This window comes from Microcebus murinus, chromosome 1 (genome assembly GCF_040939455.1).
Source record: "Microcebus murinus isolate Inina chromosome 1, M.murinus_Inina_mat1.0, whole genome shotgun sequence".
In the NCBI taxonomy this organism is placed as follows: domain Eukaryota; kingdom Metazoa; phylum Chordata; class Mammalia; order Primates; family Cheirogaleidae; genus Microcebus; species Microcebus murinus.
The window spans coordinates 52536970-52554116 of record NC_134104.1 but is presented as its reverse complement, the minus strand read 5'-3'; the positions used below and the strand labels follow the sequence as shown (position 1 = coordinate 52554116).

Here is a 17147-nt window from a genome sequence, read left to right as displayed (position 1 = left end):
TCCTCTGCATGATTCACCCTATTCTTAAGGCTTTCCACTGTGTTTTGTAGTTCCTTGAATGCTTCTATCATTCCCAGTAGTTTTATTTGGTTCTTTTGTAAAACTTCAATTTCTTTAGAGAATTTTTCATTCATTTCCTTTATTATTCTTGTGGCTTCTTTGTGTTGGGTTTCTATTTTCTCTTTAATTCCACTGTTTTCTTACAGTCCATATTTGGAATTCTTCCTCTGTCATTTTAATCATTTCATTCAAGTTGGTGTTCATTGTTGAGGATGTAATGATTTCTTTTGATGGTGACATTTCTCTCTGCTTTTCCATTTTTCCTACATTCTTTCACTGATTCTTTCTTATCAGGCTACTTGGTCAAGAACTGGGGATGCTAGAACTGGTTTAGGGCCCTATCTCCAAGTCCCCCAGGGTCATTCCTTGACAGTTCTGGGAAGAGGTGCACTGGTCCTATATCACCTTAGGGGTAATTTTAGCAAGTTGGGCTCTCTCTGATCTGTTGTCTTCAACCATTGCCAATGGAGATTAGTGAGTTTGGTCCCCCAGCTTAAGCTCCCAGCTGTTGGATCGCACCTATGGGTATGACTCCACTGCCCTATGATAGGTTGAGATGGAAGGCACTATGTGAAGCTATGGGGTTATCCTCTCTGTTGTTGATTGCAGTTTGAGTGGAAGAGCAATTATTGAGGTAACCTGATGTCTCTGTCATAGGCTCTGGACCCCAGGATGGAGTATACAAATAACCTGATCTTTGGGAGGGGACTTGCCACTCCTGAGCATTATTTGGATCCTGTTTTCCCTTAAGGTGGGGGTAAGGGAAAGATAGATGGCAACTGGTGTGCACAAGCCTGGGTGTGGCTGCTTCTGTGGTTGCTTGATCTGCCGCTAGGGGGAGCTGCTAATATGTTATTCAGGGCTCTTTCATCACACTTGGAAGGCTGCTCCTGATGGGAGGGGTCACTTGGTGCAATTGCTGGCGTCTTTGGCCAAGTTTTTCCTTCCCTGTCCACAAACACCAATACTGGCAGCTGGCCAAACCTGGAGAGGAAGCCCTTGAGTTATGTTCTTATTAGATGACCTAAGCTGGTCAGGTAGGCTAAATCAACAGGCCACTATTTTTCAGCACCAAAGCCCTGTAGATTCATGCCAGTCACACAGAAAAATCAACTTTTCTCGCTTCTCCCCACCTCCAAGGGTGGAGTCTGCCATGCATGCAAAAAAGTCTCCAGGCTGGAGGAAGGCTGTTGCCCAAAAATGCCATGCATCACAGATCTCCAGACTAGAGATCCCAACAATGGCAGCTGCCTGCACCTGGAGAACTAGTGTTTATGTTTTAAGTTTAAAAATTTCAAAATGTATAATTTGAATATCTAATTTTTTAAAAAACTAGTCCAATTACTGGACCTGATTGTGTCAGGTATAAGGACTTCCACTGAAGTAATGAAAACTCTAAAACTCTGTAGTGAAAACTCTAAAACACTGTAGTGAACTCTCGCCACAGATAACGTGAGACAAAGTTTCTATAACATAGAGTAGGATTAAATAATCTGGGTGATACTGAAACAGGAAGCTTTTTCTCTAATGTTGATTTAGGTTTATCAACTAATTGTAATACTAGAATTCCATCCTATGCTGGTCACGGTTGTTCTATTTTAAATACATCTAATGCATGGTAAATGATATATCCTATATTCCTCATTCCCAGTATGACACTAATCATTCTCACACAATCCCTGTGTCATATTTTCAAATCCAGAAGTAAAGAACTCTTCTTTGTGTCTACATATCCAGGTGTTGGAGTGTGTGAACCATAACTGATTATCAGAATCAAGGATTTGGTGTGAAGAATAGGCAAAACCCAATCTTTATGAGACTTATTCCTAGCTGTATGGACCACTTAGAGCTTTTATTAAGTGATGCTTTAAAATAATCTAAGAGGAGCCAAAATAGCTCAATTGGGAGAGCATTAGACTGAAGATCGAAAATACTCTACTTTCTGGTAAGTAGTTGTGCCTATGTATACCTGAATTAGTGACTTCTAGTCCTTAGAATTTAAAGCTGCTGCTAACCCAACTAGCTAGTACACAAGAAAAGCAAGACTCCTGGCCTAGTTCTGTGTTTACAGCGCAGTGAGTAATTTCCAAAGTACAGTGGTTATCATGTTTGCTTTGTGCCGTGAGTTTTCCGCACAGCTCAGAGTCAATTCTGCCAAATAACTTTTGATTGTAAAGTTCCACTGCTACAGCCCTGTCTTCTACTCACAATCCATTCCTAAGTTACAGCCAGAAAACATTCAAGTTCTGAGAAACAAGCGAGGAAAAAATACCTCAAATTTATCCTGACCTCATAGGAAATAGGACTAGGACTTTGTGTGCCACCCTACACTGTGATCTAGGAAGTTTAACATCATTCCTGCCATTAAAAATATACAATTTGAGTACACCCATGGGTCACAAACTGTACAGGGATGAGTCAGTCCCTAATCTCAGAAAGCTCCATCTGGTACCAAAAGAGAGGTGAATTATGTAAACAAATAAATCATAATACAGAGACATAGACAGCAAAAAGGATTCTCACCAGGTGCTGTAGAAGGACAGAGAAAAAACATTTGAGCCTAGTGGGGGCAGGGTGTTAAGGAAAGCCTCCTAAGGCATCAGTTTTGAAGGACAAGGAGAAACTGGCCTGTCAGAAAGAGTACAGAGAAGCAGAGTAGGGTAGGATATTCCAGACAGATAATAGAACAAAGATGCAGCCGCAAGAACATCAATCCTATGTGATAAGAATACCAAGCAGACCACATGGAAGAGAAAATGCTGGAAAGATGTATAAGAGCTATATTATGGCCATTCTTGTGAGCCACACAAGAAAGCTCATGATGAAGTGAATTTGTGTTTTAAGAAGATCGCGCCAGTGGGATTATAGTGGTTGAATAAAAAAAACCAGTCTAGAGGCATCAACTAAATAAATTTAACAGAAAGCTGTTTAAAAGAAAGCATTAGTATGAAATGGATTCTGCGACAGATACCAGTGCCATTTCCCTGCTTCCTGGCTAACAGAACTCCTTCTCTGTCCAGCCGTGTTTCAGGGTGTGACCACCTTTATTGAAAAGGGAGAACTGAGAAAGTGTATCTAAAGGGCAAATGAAATGACCATGTCTGGGCCAGGATGGGAGTGGGAGCCTCTATATTTGGGAAAGGAGGGGTTAGGGGGTGGCCGCTGTGAAGCAAAGTTGGATGTGGGGTGAGGAGCAGAAGCCAGTCAGAGCTTCTCAGTTTTCTTGGAGACTGAGAGTCCACTAACTAACCATGTTTACATGACTTTTGAGTGTTAGATTCCAATTATAATGCCTGTGTGTCTGTTAGGTAGATAGTAAGGAACGTCCCAAGACTCTCCTAGGGATAAAAGTGGGTGTACTTTGTCTTGGTGCTGCCTCAAGCAATTTCCCCACCTGGGAAGAAGGACAAGGGTGGCCTGTCTTGGTGCTGCCCCACCTTAATCCTGTCACCAGCAATTGCTACATCTGGGGGAGAAGGGAATGCCCTACATATCTGCCAATCAGACTTAGCTTCAAAACACTGAGAAATACAATAGGGTCTGGAAAGTGACCTAGGACAACTTAAAGCTAATTATGATGTCATTAGTTTAAATCTACATTGTGGTTCATCCCCCCCCAAATAGACTATCAGAGAGGCTCATGGGAGATCCGCGTATACAGTAAGACTGGGTCATATAACTCCCAACTGTCCAATCAAAGTGGTTCATGGTGACTTCTGAACCATAGGGAGGGCCCAATCCAGACACTATAAAGTGAAACCATGGTCAGGCATGGTGGCTCAAGCCTGTAATCCTAGCACTCTGGGAGGCCAAGGCGGGAGGATCGCTCAAGGTCAGGCCAAGGTGGGAGGATCACTCAAGGTCAGGCCAAGGCGGGAGGATCGCTCAAGGTCAAGACCAGCCTTAGCAAGAGCGAGACCTCGTCTCTACTAAAAATGGAAACAAATTAATTGGCCAACTAAAAATATATAGAAAAAATTAGCTGAGTATGGTGGCACATGCCTGTAGTCCCAGCTACTCGGAGGCTAAGGCAGGAGAATTGCTTGAGCCCAGGAGTTTGAGGTTGCAGTGAGCTAAGCTGATGGCACAGCACTCTAGCCCAGGCAACAGAAGTGAGACTCTGTCTCAAAATAATAATAATAATAATAATAATTAATAAACATAAAAATAAAATGAAACCCAGACCATAACAAAGGCCCTGTTTATTATGACAAGAGAGGCCCATTCGCTATTGTATAGCAAACATATCTTGCTCTTGCTCTGTAATCCTATCTTTTTCTCCTTAATAAACCTTGCTTCACGCTTACCTTGCTTTCTGTATGTCTGGTCATTCTTTGGCCAAGAGCACACCAAGAACCGAACATTTCAGACTGCTGACCCAATGTGTTCACTTTCTCCTACCTCTAACTCTGATCCCAAGGAGAGTAGAAAAGTGTGGCCAGCCTCTTGCCCTGCTTTGTCTTCAAAATGAACTACCAAAATCAAACTGAAACACACATACTGCATCTTGACACTGTTTTGGACAATGGGACACAGACAGAAGTCTATTGGAAGGACTTCTGTGAAAATTTGTTTTCTTATAAGAGGGACAGATACAAGAGCAGAAGTTAATGGCAAATCCCTTCCCTCTACTTTCTGGGCATTTATTTGATGCCTGGAGCTGCAGTAGCCATCATACAATTGGTGAGGCAATGAGTATGAGGATTAAAAAAATCAACATAACAAGGATAACACAGCAGAAAGATGGAAAGAAGTTGGGTTTGTAATGACATTGTTGTGTCCCTGCTTCTGACTGTTCTGAATCCCCTACATCTAGACTTCCTATTAATTAATACATTTAAACTACTGTGAGCTGGGTCTTCAAATGTCTCTGAACATTCCAGAATGACACAAAATGAAAATGACTGATGAAGAGCTACTGACTCAGGAACTAGGCCCCGTCTTTGTTTACATAAATAAATCAATGAAGAATATAATCTCTTTCACCACAGTGAAATGTTGAAAGAAGTCGTGTCATGTTTTAAAAGAGTAATGTAAAATGCAAGAGATATACATTTGCTTGGTAATGGTAGCAAAAACACTTTTAATCTTGAAGCTAAAACAAACATTAGTTATGAGCCATTGGAAGTTTGCAGTAAGTTTAATGTGCCTTATGTTTTTTTATAGGAGTTTTCTAGTAGCAAAACCACATTAACTTTAAAATTCCTATTTCTTTTTAGTGTCAACATTAAAATGAAAACACTCTCAACTAAAGCATTGTCTTACAAATATGGAAATTCTCTTTTATACCACAAGAAAAGAGGTTGACTAGCTATTTCACTCTCCAGGACCCCTGTTACCTTATTTCTCTCAAAGAAAAAAAAAAAAAAGAATAAATCCTTGCTTTCAAGGGCCCTTTAAAAATAAGGCTATAATGTAGTAAGTAAAGTAACTTCATAGTATACAGCTAGGATTTGAATATTTGTAGAAAGAAGGAATTTGACACCTTGTGACATACTTATGTATGCTTCAGTGCCATAAATTCACTGTTGAATTTATAATGACTGAAGAAAGGACAATATAAAAGCTTTAATTTGTTGTATAGACTTTCAAATGCAGAGACCTTGAGTTTGACTCATTTGGACACATGGGCACGTTGATCTATTCATACAACTCAAGCTGCCCAGATGCAGCAGGTAGATCAATCAATGTCTGCTCAGTTTTGTTTCTACAGTTAGAAATTCTCCTATGGAGTTTTCTGAGTTTAGTAAATACACTGGCAAATTCAGCAGAGAGAGATTGATTGATCAATTAAGCAATGTGGAGTGATACATAGGATAAGAGGATGTTTTTAAGTGGGATGTCTTTGCCCATGTCCCCATGTGTTTAGGCAGTGAGATCCAGGCCTGGTACGATTTACTATGGAATGAGTCTCCTTATATTGGCTTCCAAGCCCTTACTGTCAAAAGATTAGCTACCACCTTCTTTGAGAAATATGAATCCTCTCATCTCCTCCCCTCTCTATCAAACCCACCTTCTGCCAATTCCTCCCTGTCTCAATTCTGTCCCCTCCTATATTCCCCTAGACCTCAGCCCTTCTCCCAGTCCCCCTCACGGGGTGGCTCTCTCCCCATGCCTGCACACACGCTGAATGACATTCCTTGACCCTGCTGTTCCCTCGAGTTATGGTCCTAGTTCCCAACTACTTCTCCCTCTGGATCTTACCTGGGACCTTCTCTATTGCCCTTCCTTCTCTCATTATGCTGACTAAAGTCCTTTGAACCAGACTTTTTCTTCCTATAGATCCTGGAATTATTTTTGAAAGGCCCTAGTGACACACTGACAAACCCAAAGACATTCTTAAACCACACAGGAGATATTCAGCCACTCCTCCCTGACCCAAAAAAATTTTTTTTGTTGTTTTTTTTTTTTTTGTATTTGTGGTCAGCTTGTGGGGAAGAATTGGCAGATCAGAAGAGCAGATTACTTAAATAATGATGAATGAAAAAGCCAGTGAGAACAATGTTTACTAAGAGATTCTACCTGCTTAAAAAAAACTTATGATTTTCTTTTGCATTTTATTAATCCTGTTGGAGTAATAAATGTAACATATCTTTCAGTGCTAATAAGAAAATACTAATATATATATTATATGCTATATATTAATATAGCAGGTAGTAATGTACCATAACACAATTCTAAACACAATCATAGAAGTATAATTTCCATTTCATTGATGAAGATGCTGAGGTTTATAGGGATTAAGTAACTTGTTCAAGGTCACAATTGACAAATGGCAAATTCAAGACTTTAAACTGCATCAGGCTCATGGCTTTGAAGTTTTCTATTAACTACTCTACTATGAAACCTCATAGGTCACCATCAGTGATTTACTACCCCAAGGCTATTTCCCTGAGAACCAAAGCTCTAGGAGTAGACAGTTTCCTTCTAGTGAAAATTTAATCTTTTGTGAACCTTGACTTTCAGTGATCTTGGCCCTGATTATGAGAAGTTATTTTTTTTCAGGGAGTGGCTGATGGTGATTGAAAAACTATATGTGGTTTTACAGCCATAACTACTATTAGATCCATATCACATCAGGAAAGAGGTTAGTGCAACAATTCCACAGTGGTCTCTCTGCATCCAGTTGCTCAGCTTTCCTATGGACAGGGTAAACGGGCATCCCATTACTTATTAATAATATCCCCCTTTCACTTTCAAAAGTGTCCTAGTTTGAATGATAAATTATATGGTCACCCTGTCTATGTACCATTACCACTAATCTTCTGAAAACATTGATATCAACCTGTAATTCATCTGCTCAAAAATCAAAAGCTCCTACTAAGTGTGTAGGGGACATTTCTGCCTGCCCAGCCTTCAAGACAACCCTCCTTCCCCATTTCATTGTTGAGGGTGGGTACTGTTAACCAATGTTGATCACAACATCCTGCCCTATCACTCCAACCAAAGGTAGGCTAATAATTCAGTTGTGAATAATCATGGCAACCTGTAAAAAGAGGTGGCAGGCAAGTGATCCAAGAAAGAATACTACTGGAAATTAAACAGGATATCTTTCTGGCAGGCATGTAGACTAAGAAAATGTATTTGGAACCACTGGCAGCAATAATTCCTGCCACACAAAGACAACTTCACTGGAAAAAAATCAGTGATGAGGAATGAACAGGAAGGCTGAGGGTGAAGTGCTTGACAGTAAGCAGTAAAGTGCATGGCAGTGAACATGAATGCCCTCCAATGAGCATTTCCTCATGACTTGGTTCCCATACTTCTTAATTCAATTCTGTAAACCACCCTAGTATCTAACAAAATCCCTTCGGCTTAAGCTCATTTGAATTTGGTTTCTGTAATGCACACAGAAAAGTAACCTGACACCTCATTCCCCAAAAAATCACCCTCAATAATATCCAAAGACATGAAAAATATTTTAATAAAAGCCCCATTTCCAACCTGGCAGAATAGCGAGATGTATATAGACAAGTATCTCTCTATGTATACGTACACATGCACTTATATGCACACGCATATACGTTTGATATTTACTTCTGAGAAACATAACTTGGAGACAGTTGCTTATGTCATTGGTGATGCCATATACTGATATTCAACTTCCTGGAAACCAATTTGGTGATATTTATCAAATGCCTTTAGAATTGCAAGACCCTTTGTATCATTTAAGGTGAGTTTAGTGATAAGCCACAAACAGGTTTAGGACTTAAGCAAGAAGGAAATTAGAAAGACACTGAGGAACTCCAGGACTGAAGACCAACCAAGCATCAAAAAGAGCAGTGGCCCAGACAATTCTAAGAAGTCAACAACAGGAACCCTAAGGACTTCCTGGGTTCTGTCATACAGTGACTCAGTTCCCATCAAATTTCACCTGGGAGGGTCTCTGTTTTACTTTCCAAATTTTCTGGAGAGAGCAAGCTTTAGTTATGTATTTCTACCCTCAGGAAATCCAGCTGTGGCTAGGACATCCAGTGACTGGGGGAGGGAAAGAGGGCAACAAGAAATAAGATGTGTGGGTATACATATATGCATTCACCTTTGGCTTCCCAACACACATGCCTGTACAGCCAAAGATGGCTCGACCTACCACCACCCAAACACTATGAACGATGGCAAATTTGCTCACTTCTATCACAGCAGGAAGTAACCAAAGTTACACACAGCTGCTGCATCCAGCAGTAATAATAGATTTCATAGGGCCACTGCTCATCAAGATCAGTACTTCTCAAACTATTTGCAGTAAAAGAGCAATAAGCTTTTGTTTTTAATCTGTCATGGACACATTCACTGAGAAAATGCAACCACAATGAATTGCTAGAAAAATGAAATTTAAAAGAACATAAAATGCAAGCCTCAATTTGTATTATTACATACAATACGCAGAGAAATTTTACTGCCAAATTGACAGAATAATTTTAATACTCTCTCTGTCTTTACTTCTCTCACCATGAACAAGTAATAAATAGCTCATGCACTAGCCTGCAGACACCCACTTTGAGTAGTAGTGTTCTAGATGATATCCATTCCCCCTCAAATTCTGCTTCATCCCATGGTCCAAAAGGCATGCTTCACCTCACCAATACACTCTGTATACAATGTCAAAGAAAGGAGTACATTTTATTCTAAGTAATGACATAGTAAGCAAGGAAATAAGTCTCCCTTTCTGCCATTTATCCCTAAGCCAGAGCTGGTACTCCCTTTTCTATTTTTCTAATATTAGTCTTCCCTTTCTGATATCCATTCTGTGATCTCTTTACCTTCTACATCCCTTCAGCTACTTGTCCAATGGGACAACCTGAACCTTGATTCTTGAGCTATTTAAGTTCTTGGTGATCTTGCCTATAGAAGGGCAATAGTCATCCATCAACCTTTCCCACTGAGCATATAAGAAAAATAAAGGAACCCACTGAGTCTTATTCCTCCTAGATCCAGTTATACAGCAGTAAGTGTATCTCTCCTTATTAGGCAGGGTCAGTCGCTCCAGCCAACACAGTATTCCACTTTCTGCCATTTGTCCCCTGGTATGAAGAGCCCAGCCAGTTTTAGCTTCCAATTCAGAAGAACCATACTATACTCTAAAAGGGACCAGTTCCTCCTCACTCCTTGGTTCCTAGATCCATATCTTCTAATTGTGGAGAAACAGTGCCTTATTTCAAATGCTGGTTCAGAGCCTAACCAGTGTTCTGCAAAGTAGCTATATCACCAGGTAGAAGAAAATGCCCTGTGAGATTACAGTGCTAAGTCTTTAGGGACCATCCCACCATGTCAAAAGGCTAACTGCTTCATTACTAGGGAACATAAAACAGTGAATTACATGTGAATTAGTGCATTGTCTTTATTCTTTGTTTTTGATTAAGGAACTCCCTTTATAGCCAATTTGGGTGGGATAACAAGATGGCACATAAAGCATCCAAAAAGTTTGCAGTTAGTTCTAGCAGAGGCATGACCAGGAGGAAGTAGGAAAAGGGAATGATGTTCCCTTCCATAATGAGAGCAATTAAATAAAATTCAACAAGGAGCTGATTTGTGTTTGCTAAGTGTGATGCCTATCAGAGATGTGGGCTGGTCCCTAAGGCTGACAAATTGAGCACTCAGCTTTGGTAGCAGCATGGTCTGCTCTGATGAGGGAAAAGGCCATGTGGTGGGGTCTACACAAAGCCTCTTGGTGATATTTATCAAATGCCTTTAGAATTGCAAGACCCTTTGTATCATTTAAGGTGAGTTTAGTGATAAGCCACAAACAGGTTTAGGACTTAAGCAAGAAGGAAATTAGAAAGACACTGAGGAACTCCAGGACTGAAGACCATCCCTACTCCCATGGTTGTCTTAGTCACCTTCCGTTTGGATGCTTATCAGAAAAGTCCCACAGCAGAAGAGGCTCTCAATCACATGAATAGGCATTAAAGTAGTCAGCTCCTTTCTACACTTACTCATTGGACTCCGGAACTGTCTCCTCTTGTGGATCCATTCTGAATGTTCCACACTCACATCCTTTTCCTCAATTCTCTAGTCAGCCTTCCTCTATGTCCTAGACCAACATGTCCAAGACCTGGTCAGGGCCCTATTTTAGGCCTCATCTCCATCCAGGTAAAGTTACAATGAGACGTTTCACTTAACATCTCACCTAACTAGAGGTTTTCGCTTCTCTATTGTCATTCTGAGTTAACCCCATCGGGGGCACTAAAGCTGCAAAGTCTACTTACAGTTGTTGGCAGTTGTTATCTGGAAAAAGTCATCCTTTGTATTCAACAGCTTATTAAAGGGGCTCCCATGAGGCCATAAGCCTAGGTTGAGGATGGAACAGCAGCGTGGTATGCTCAGGGGGCACGTAAGCAATCTGCTCATGTAACTTACTTGTTCTTTGGGGGCTTGATGGAATGCTGCCAAGGCACATTCCAGTTTGTTCCTACTTTGCTATGGGTCCTGGATCCCTGCTCATAGAAGCTAAAACTGAAGCATATTCATGCACTGTGTACTATCTGATTCACTGAGATACATTTCCAGAAAAGGAGAGTCACTTACTAAAGGAAGCAAAGGCTTTCTCCTCAGTCTAGGAGCTTTTCATTGCAATTCTATTAAGATTCGCCACAGGAATCATTCAGTATTCAGGTCTGCCTTAGTCACTGCATTAATTTGCTCCACTGAGGAGACAACATATGGAAGAGCAGTTGCAGTGAGAATCACTACCTGATGAAGTAATGATATGCGGGGCAGCTTTTCTGGCACCAGCTTCATCTTCTCCATGACTCAAGCTCCTGATAGACAGATCTCTGCCATTCCAGCTTCCAGGGGGTAACCTCACCCTGGGATCCCATCGTTTCCTTCCAGCATGAAAGTGACTTCCTACTTGTTTCCTGGGCTCATCTTCTATTTGACTTCCCAGCTCCCCTATTATCTGCCTCCCCACATTAAATTCCCTTGTTGTAAATACTTAAAGTGGATGCTGTTTTCCCGGGTAGACTATGGGTCAGCTAAGTTGACTCACATTAATCCCCATGGGATATAATTAACACATTTTTCTCTGAGTATATAATAGAAATGTCTTTCCTCGTCAACCTTCAGAAACCCCAAATTAGCTGCCTGACCTCTCTTAGAAAGACTATGACAGTGAGAGAACCAAGTGGCAGTTATTTGTTTACCTCACACTGTCAAAATAGTTGATCAAAAGTGATATCATATCCTAGGCTATTTTCAAAAGATTGAAAGATGTACATATGGATATTCATACCTTATGCCCATCTGTTTCTTGGTTGGGCCATCATATAACATTGATGGCCCATGGAGAACAAAAGTTTTTGTTTTATATCAAAACGTAAAAATAACAAACACAGACCCTACAGGCTAGCTTTTCCATTTAATTCTCCAAGATACTATGTTTAATCTAAGCCAGAGATTTCTGCTTATCTGACCATTTCCTGAGCCCTGATTATTGCATTGCCCTCTGACTACACCCACTTTGAGTGTGCAATTACCTGCTTTCAGCATGACTTCTCCTAACTCTGCTAGTTTAGGGATCCCATTTTCATTGTACCCTCCCATCTGCAGGCCTGGCTTATGAAGAACAGTGATGTGCATTTTAAGGGATTCTGCAGCCTGCCTCAGCAATCTATTTCTCGTGGGGAAAAGATTCTTCTGGGCCTTGAAGCAGAACAGAATGAGAGGTAGGTGGGTTAAACACACGCACACACATACACACACAAATATCTAATATTTCTACTTCTTACAGTCTTTGTGAGCCAGAAAAGCCCGAGTATAATAAAGGGAAACAATTTCAATGTCACCTAGTGTAGGACAGCATTCAGCAATGGTTTTCACTCACCAGGCCATCAAACTTGAAATTAAAGCTGTCTGCCTAGGCTTGCTCATTGAATACAGACAACCTGGTGAGTACTGTTGCAATGATTTCAGCAAGATCTGAATTTCTGAAATTTCTTCTGACAATATTTTTCCTCCTATATCCTCTGAGGCAATAAGTGCTGATTTTTTTTTTTTTTTTTTTTTGCTACTGAGAACAATGAAAATGAAAAGACAGATATGGGCTTGGGCCACATTTGGTTACCAGATAAAATATAGGATGTCTAGTTGAATTTGAATTCAGTTAAACTACGAATAATTTTTTAATATAGGTATGTCCTGTGCAATATCTGGAACATACTTACATTGAAATAAATCATTCATTGTTGGTCTGAAATTCAAATTTAACTGGGTACTTGTATTTTTACTTGCCAAATCTGGCAATTCTATTGGTAGAACAGTTAACGTTAGCTTTTTATATAAAGGAGACTTCATTGCTTTTGTCAAGGGAGCAAGAAGAAATGGTTAAGAACTAAAGCTATGGCCTGAGATTGCCTAGGTTTGACTCATGTAACCTCTGCTTAATGACCTGTGACTTTGAACCAGAACCAGCTACATAACTTACAGAGCTAGAGCGCCTCACCAGCCTCCATTCTCTTCATTTTGGCAACGGCTACCCAGATGTCCAGAGCTTTGCCCACAAAGAGATGTCCAGTTGCCTGGGGTAATAGATTGATTAGCTATTTGGCCACCGCTTACCAAGAGCTTTTATATTTCTGTGCCAGCACATAGAAAGAAGCTTGACTGCCTTTCTCCCTCATAAGGTTTAATGGCTAATTCCAGATAATTACCTTTCTCTAGGTGTCTACTGTATGTTTTATTTAGGTTTCTTTTTTGGTTGCAACAAAAAGGAACTCAGATTAACAAGGAAACCACATATTTTGAGGGAAAGAGTCCAGGTTGCTCACACGATTTGAAGAAGGGCTACACAAACCAGCTTCAGGGAAGACAGGAATAGGAGCAGTACAACATCAAAAGCCAACTGTAGAAGTCTGATGTCTTTGTACCAGGTCCTTACCTGAGATGACTCCACTGTTTTCTGCTACTGTTTGCATGTCAGATTTCTAATTATTTTTCTTTCTTTTTTTCCCCCCAGCTTGAATCTGGGTGTTCTATTCCTGGATTGGAATGGTCAGGGTCTAGGAGTAGGAATGATGGCACAGGGCATCCATGTGAGCTGGTCATATGCCCCAGTTTGAGTCTATTGTGAGCTTTGCCCCAGCAACCATACAGTGAGGACACTATTATAAGAAAATAATCAGATGTAATAAGCGTATGAACAAAGCTTCTTATTGCACTGAAGATTCGGTAGCAACCTCAATGTCCAGTGATAGAGGAGAGATAAAATTATGGAATGTAAATGTATATTATATATGAGGTGATCATTAATGCTGGATTGATACTTAATGTTATAGAAAATTCTCACATGAAATTTATAATACAACTCAGAATTTTACAATGATTCCTTTTTGTAAAAGACTTATAGAAAATACACTCAAAAATTAAAACTTAGTCCCTACTACCCAGAGATAATTTTGTCCACTTAAGTAGACTCCATTTTTCTATGAGTCAGGAAATTATTTTTTGAAATTAAAATATCTGATTGCTTATGACCTAAAGTCCTTGACTGGCTCCAGCTTATCTTTCAAAATGGCTGTCCTTTGTTTCCTGAACTAGCTAGTCAAGAGAAACTGGCTAACTTGGTCTATGATTTCAAGACCCACAGAAATGCCACGTCTTTCATGAAACCTTCAATCAACTCTTAGTAATCCCGCTTGCCACAAGACTACTTTTGTCTTGCTTTTTTCATTCATTAAGCCCTTACAGAGCTTTCTATGGTTAGTTTCAAAAGCAGGGGAGGGTTTTTAATTTCACATTATTTTTGCCAAGGTAGATGGAGGGAATGACAAAGAGGAAAGAGGGAGAAAGTAGAAAACAACCATGAACTACACTAGCTTAGAAATGCTAAAGAGTAGAAAAACATTGATAACCAAATGTAATGTGATCTTTGATTAGATCTTCTATCACACAGTTGCTCAGGGGCTTCTCAAACTGATGTGTACACAATTCACTAGGTTCTTGTTAAAATACAATGCCGGCTATGTTGCTGGTTTAGGAATCAAATGTTGAGAAGCAATACTCTAAAGGGCATTTTGAGACCTGCTGGAAAAATTTCACTGCATTTTAAATAATACATCAATGTTTTATTTCTACAGTGTGGTAGAGACATGAGATCATACGGGGTAATTTCATTTGTAGGAGACATGTATTACAGTGTTTTGGGGAGAAGTGTCATGCTTCCCATAACTTACTTTCAATTGGTTCAGCAATAAAATTATGTACATAAATATCTATATGAAAAATAAAGAAAATGGAGTAAAGTATTAACAATTGATGAATCTTGGTGAAAGACAAATGATCATTGTCCTATTCCCTTTAACTTTCTCCAGATTCTGGAAATCAATATAAAAATCTCTATGAAATGACCAAGATGATGCACATGCCTATGCTATACCCACAGAGATGGAGTCAGTATGTCTGGAGCGAGCCCTAGGAGCCTGCATCTGAAACACTCCCCGGAGATCCACACAGGTTGTACACAGACCACATCTTATGAACGATGTTTTAGATGTTCACAAACAATGTTGTTTGTTTGATGACTCACATTCCTGAAATGGCTAGGGTCCCCAGGTCTGAAATACTCTAATGAACTGTGGTAGTTATAGCTCAGTTTGCCCGGCAGCCTTTGCATCCCCCCTGTCCCTCAAACGGCACTTTGCTTTCCTTGGGGATCTTCTCCCCAGTTCACAATTTGAGGAGAGATCGACAGAGATGACACCCACCTCACCCTACCTTTCAGAAGCATGCACCTGTGTACGTTTCCTGTGCTGAATAACAATACATCATAGATTAAACAGTTTAAGACAGCATATATTTATCATTTCAAATAGCTGTGGGCCAGGAGTGTGAGCACCGCTTAGCAGGGTCCTCCGCTCAGGTTTTACCAAGCTGTAGTCAAGGAGTCAGCCAGGCTTCCAATCTCATCTGAGGCTTGAGTTCCCTTCCACGCTCATTAGTTGTTGGCAGAATTCTGTTCCTTTCAGCTGCAGCACGGAGGCCCTCAGCCACCAGAGATGCCCATCATTCCACAACTTGGCAGCTGGCTTTCTCAAGGCCATTGGGAGACCACTGCTTTAAGTCTCTGACTCTCTGTTAAAGGACTTACTGGATTCGGTCAGGCTGACCCCAAACTTTCTGGTTAACTCAAATTGATATGGGGCCTGAAAAATCCCTTCACTTTTGTCATATATTATAAGCTAACCAAGGCAATGACTATCCACTCATATTCACAAGCCCAGCCCACATTCAAGGGGAGGGAATTATACAGTGTGTATACTGGGGGCGAGAATCTTGGGGCCCATCTTAGAGTTCTGCCCACCATGGCGCCTGTGGTGCCAGTTTCTGCGATGGCTTTCAATTGTCATTCCCACCTCCTGGTATTCGGACCCCTCTATGGTCCTCTCCCACATTGTTTACCAGGGTTGGTCTGTGTGACCAGTAGAATATGGCAGAAATTATGATATATCACTTCTGATATTATAAAAGACACCATAGCTTTCATTTTGGCTTCTTCCGCTCTCTGATCAGACACCCTTAAAGAAGCCAGCTGCTATGTTATATGAACAGCCTTGTGGAGAGACCCACATGGCAAGGAACTGAATCCTCCTACCAGTGGCCACACATATGAGCTTGGAAGCAGTTTCTCCAACCCCTTCAGACAACTGCAACCCCGTGAGAGACTCTGAGCCAAAACCATCCAGCTATGCTACTCTCAGATTCCTGTCCCTCAGATACTGAGATGATAAATGTGTGTTGTTTTCAGCTGCTAAATTTTAGAGCAATTTGTTATGCAGAAGACTGCTAATAAACACCTGAACCAGGCCTGCTTAATCTGGGAAGAGTGAAAGATACCCCTGTCCCTCTTCCCCAGCAGCATGGGAGACGCACATGTGCAGTAGGAGCTAATGAGCCTGCCAAGAGAGGGGCAGAGATCAAAAGTAGTTTGATGGTTCAAGAGCAGCAGTGGTATTCTTTTAGTCTCTGGATCCAGCCAGGTGTGAATTAGTGCTGTGCTTGTTGTTCCCAGTATAATGAGCCAATGCATTCCTTTTTTTCCTCCCTTTAAGTTCAGAACCTTTAAAGTACATTTGGATTTGCTGAAAACATTTTAGCCCTCTCTCCAACTCCTGCAAGTGTGAATTTATACTGATATGCAACAAAGTAAAGCTAAAAACAGTAATTTTTTTCCTTCCTCCCTCCCACCCCCACCATGACAGCTGTGATTAAGCTGATTTGAATCTGATTTCTGTCACTTGCAAGCAAGAGTTCTGACTCAAAAATCCTCTGTAGGATCAGTTTCATAACTCACTTTGGTCATTTCTTTTTTTATGGCAACTTTTCCTCAAGGTCATATTGGCTGATCCTGAATCACATGTTAGGTCGTTCTTTTCAGGTTCCCTGGAAAATAACTTCTGTTTACTTGTGCTTCTAAGAAAGCTCCTATGCATTTTCTCCTAGGAAAGTCTTAACATGCTGAGAATATAGCAGTTTGACTAAATGATCTACATTTATTTCAGGGTAAATTTTCTCTATGGTGTATGGCTTTTTGCTTCCTAACTTAGCTAATCAAACACTCTCTGGGTACTGAGCCAACTGTTCATGCTGAAGCA

General features: G+C 40.6%; 1 protein-coding gene across 1 annotated transcript in view; it reads right to left on the bottom strand.

Moving 5' to 3' along the window:
* Positions 1 to 17147, bottom strand: part of HHLA2 (HHLA2 member of B7 family) — a 187829-nt gene that overhangs the window by 20570 nt on the left and 150112 nt on the right. The window lies entirely within an intron of this gene.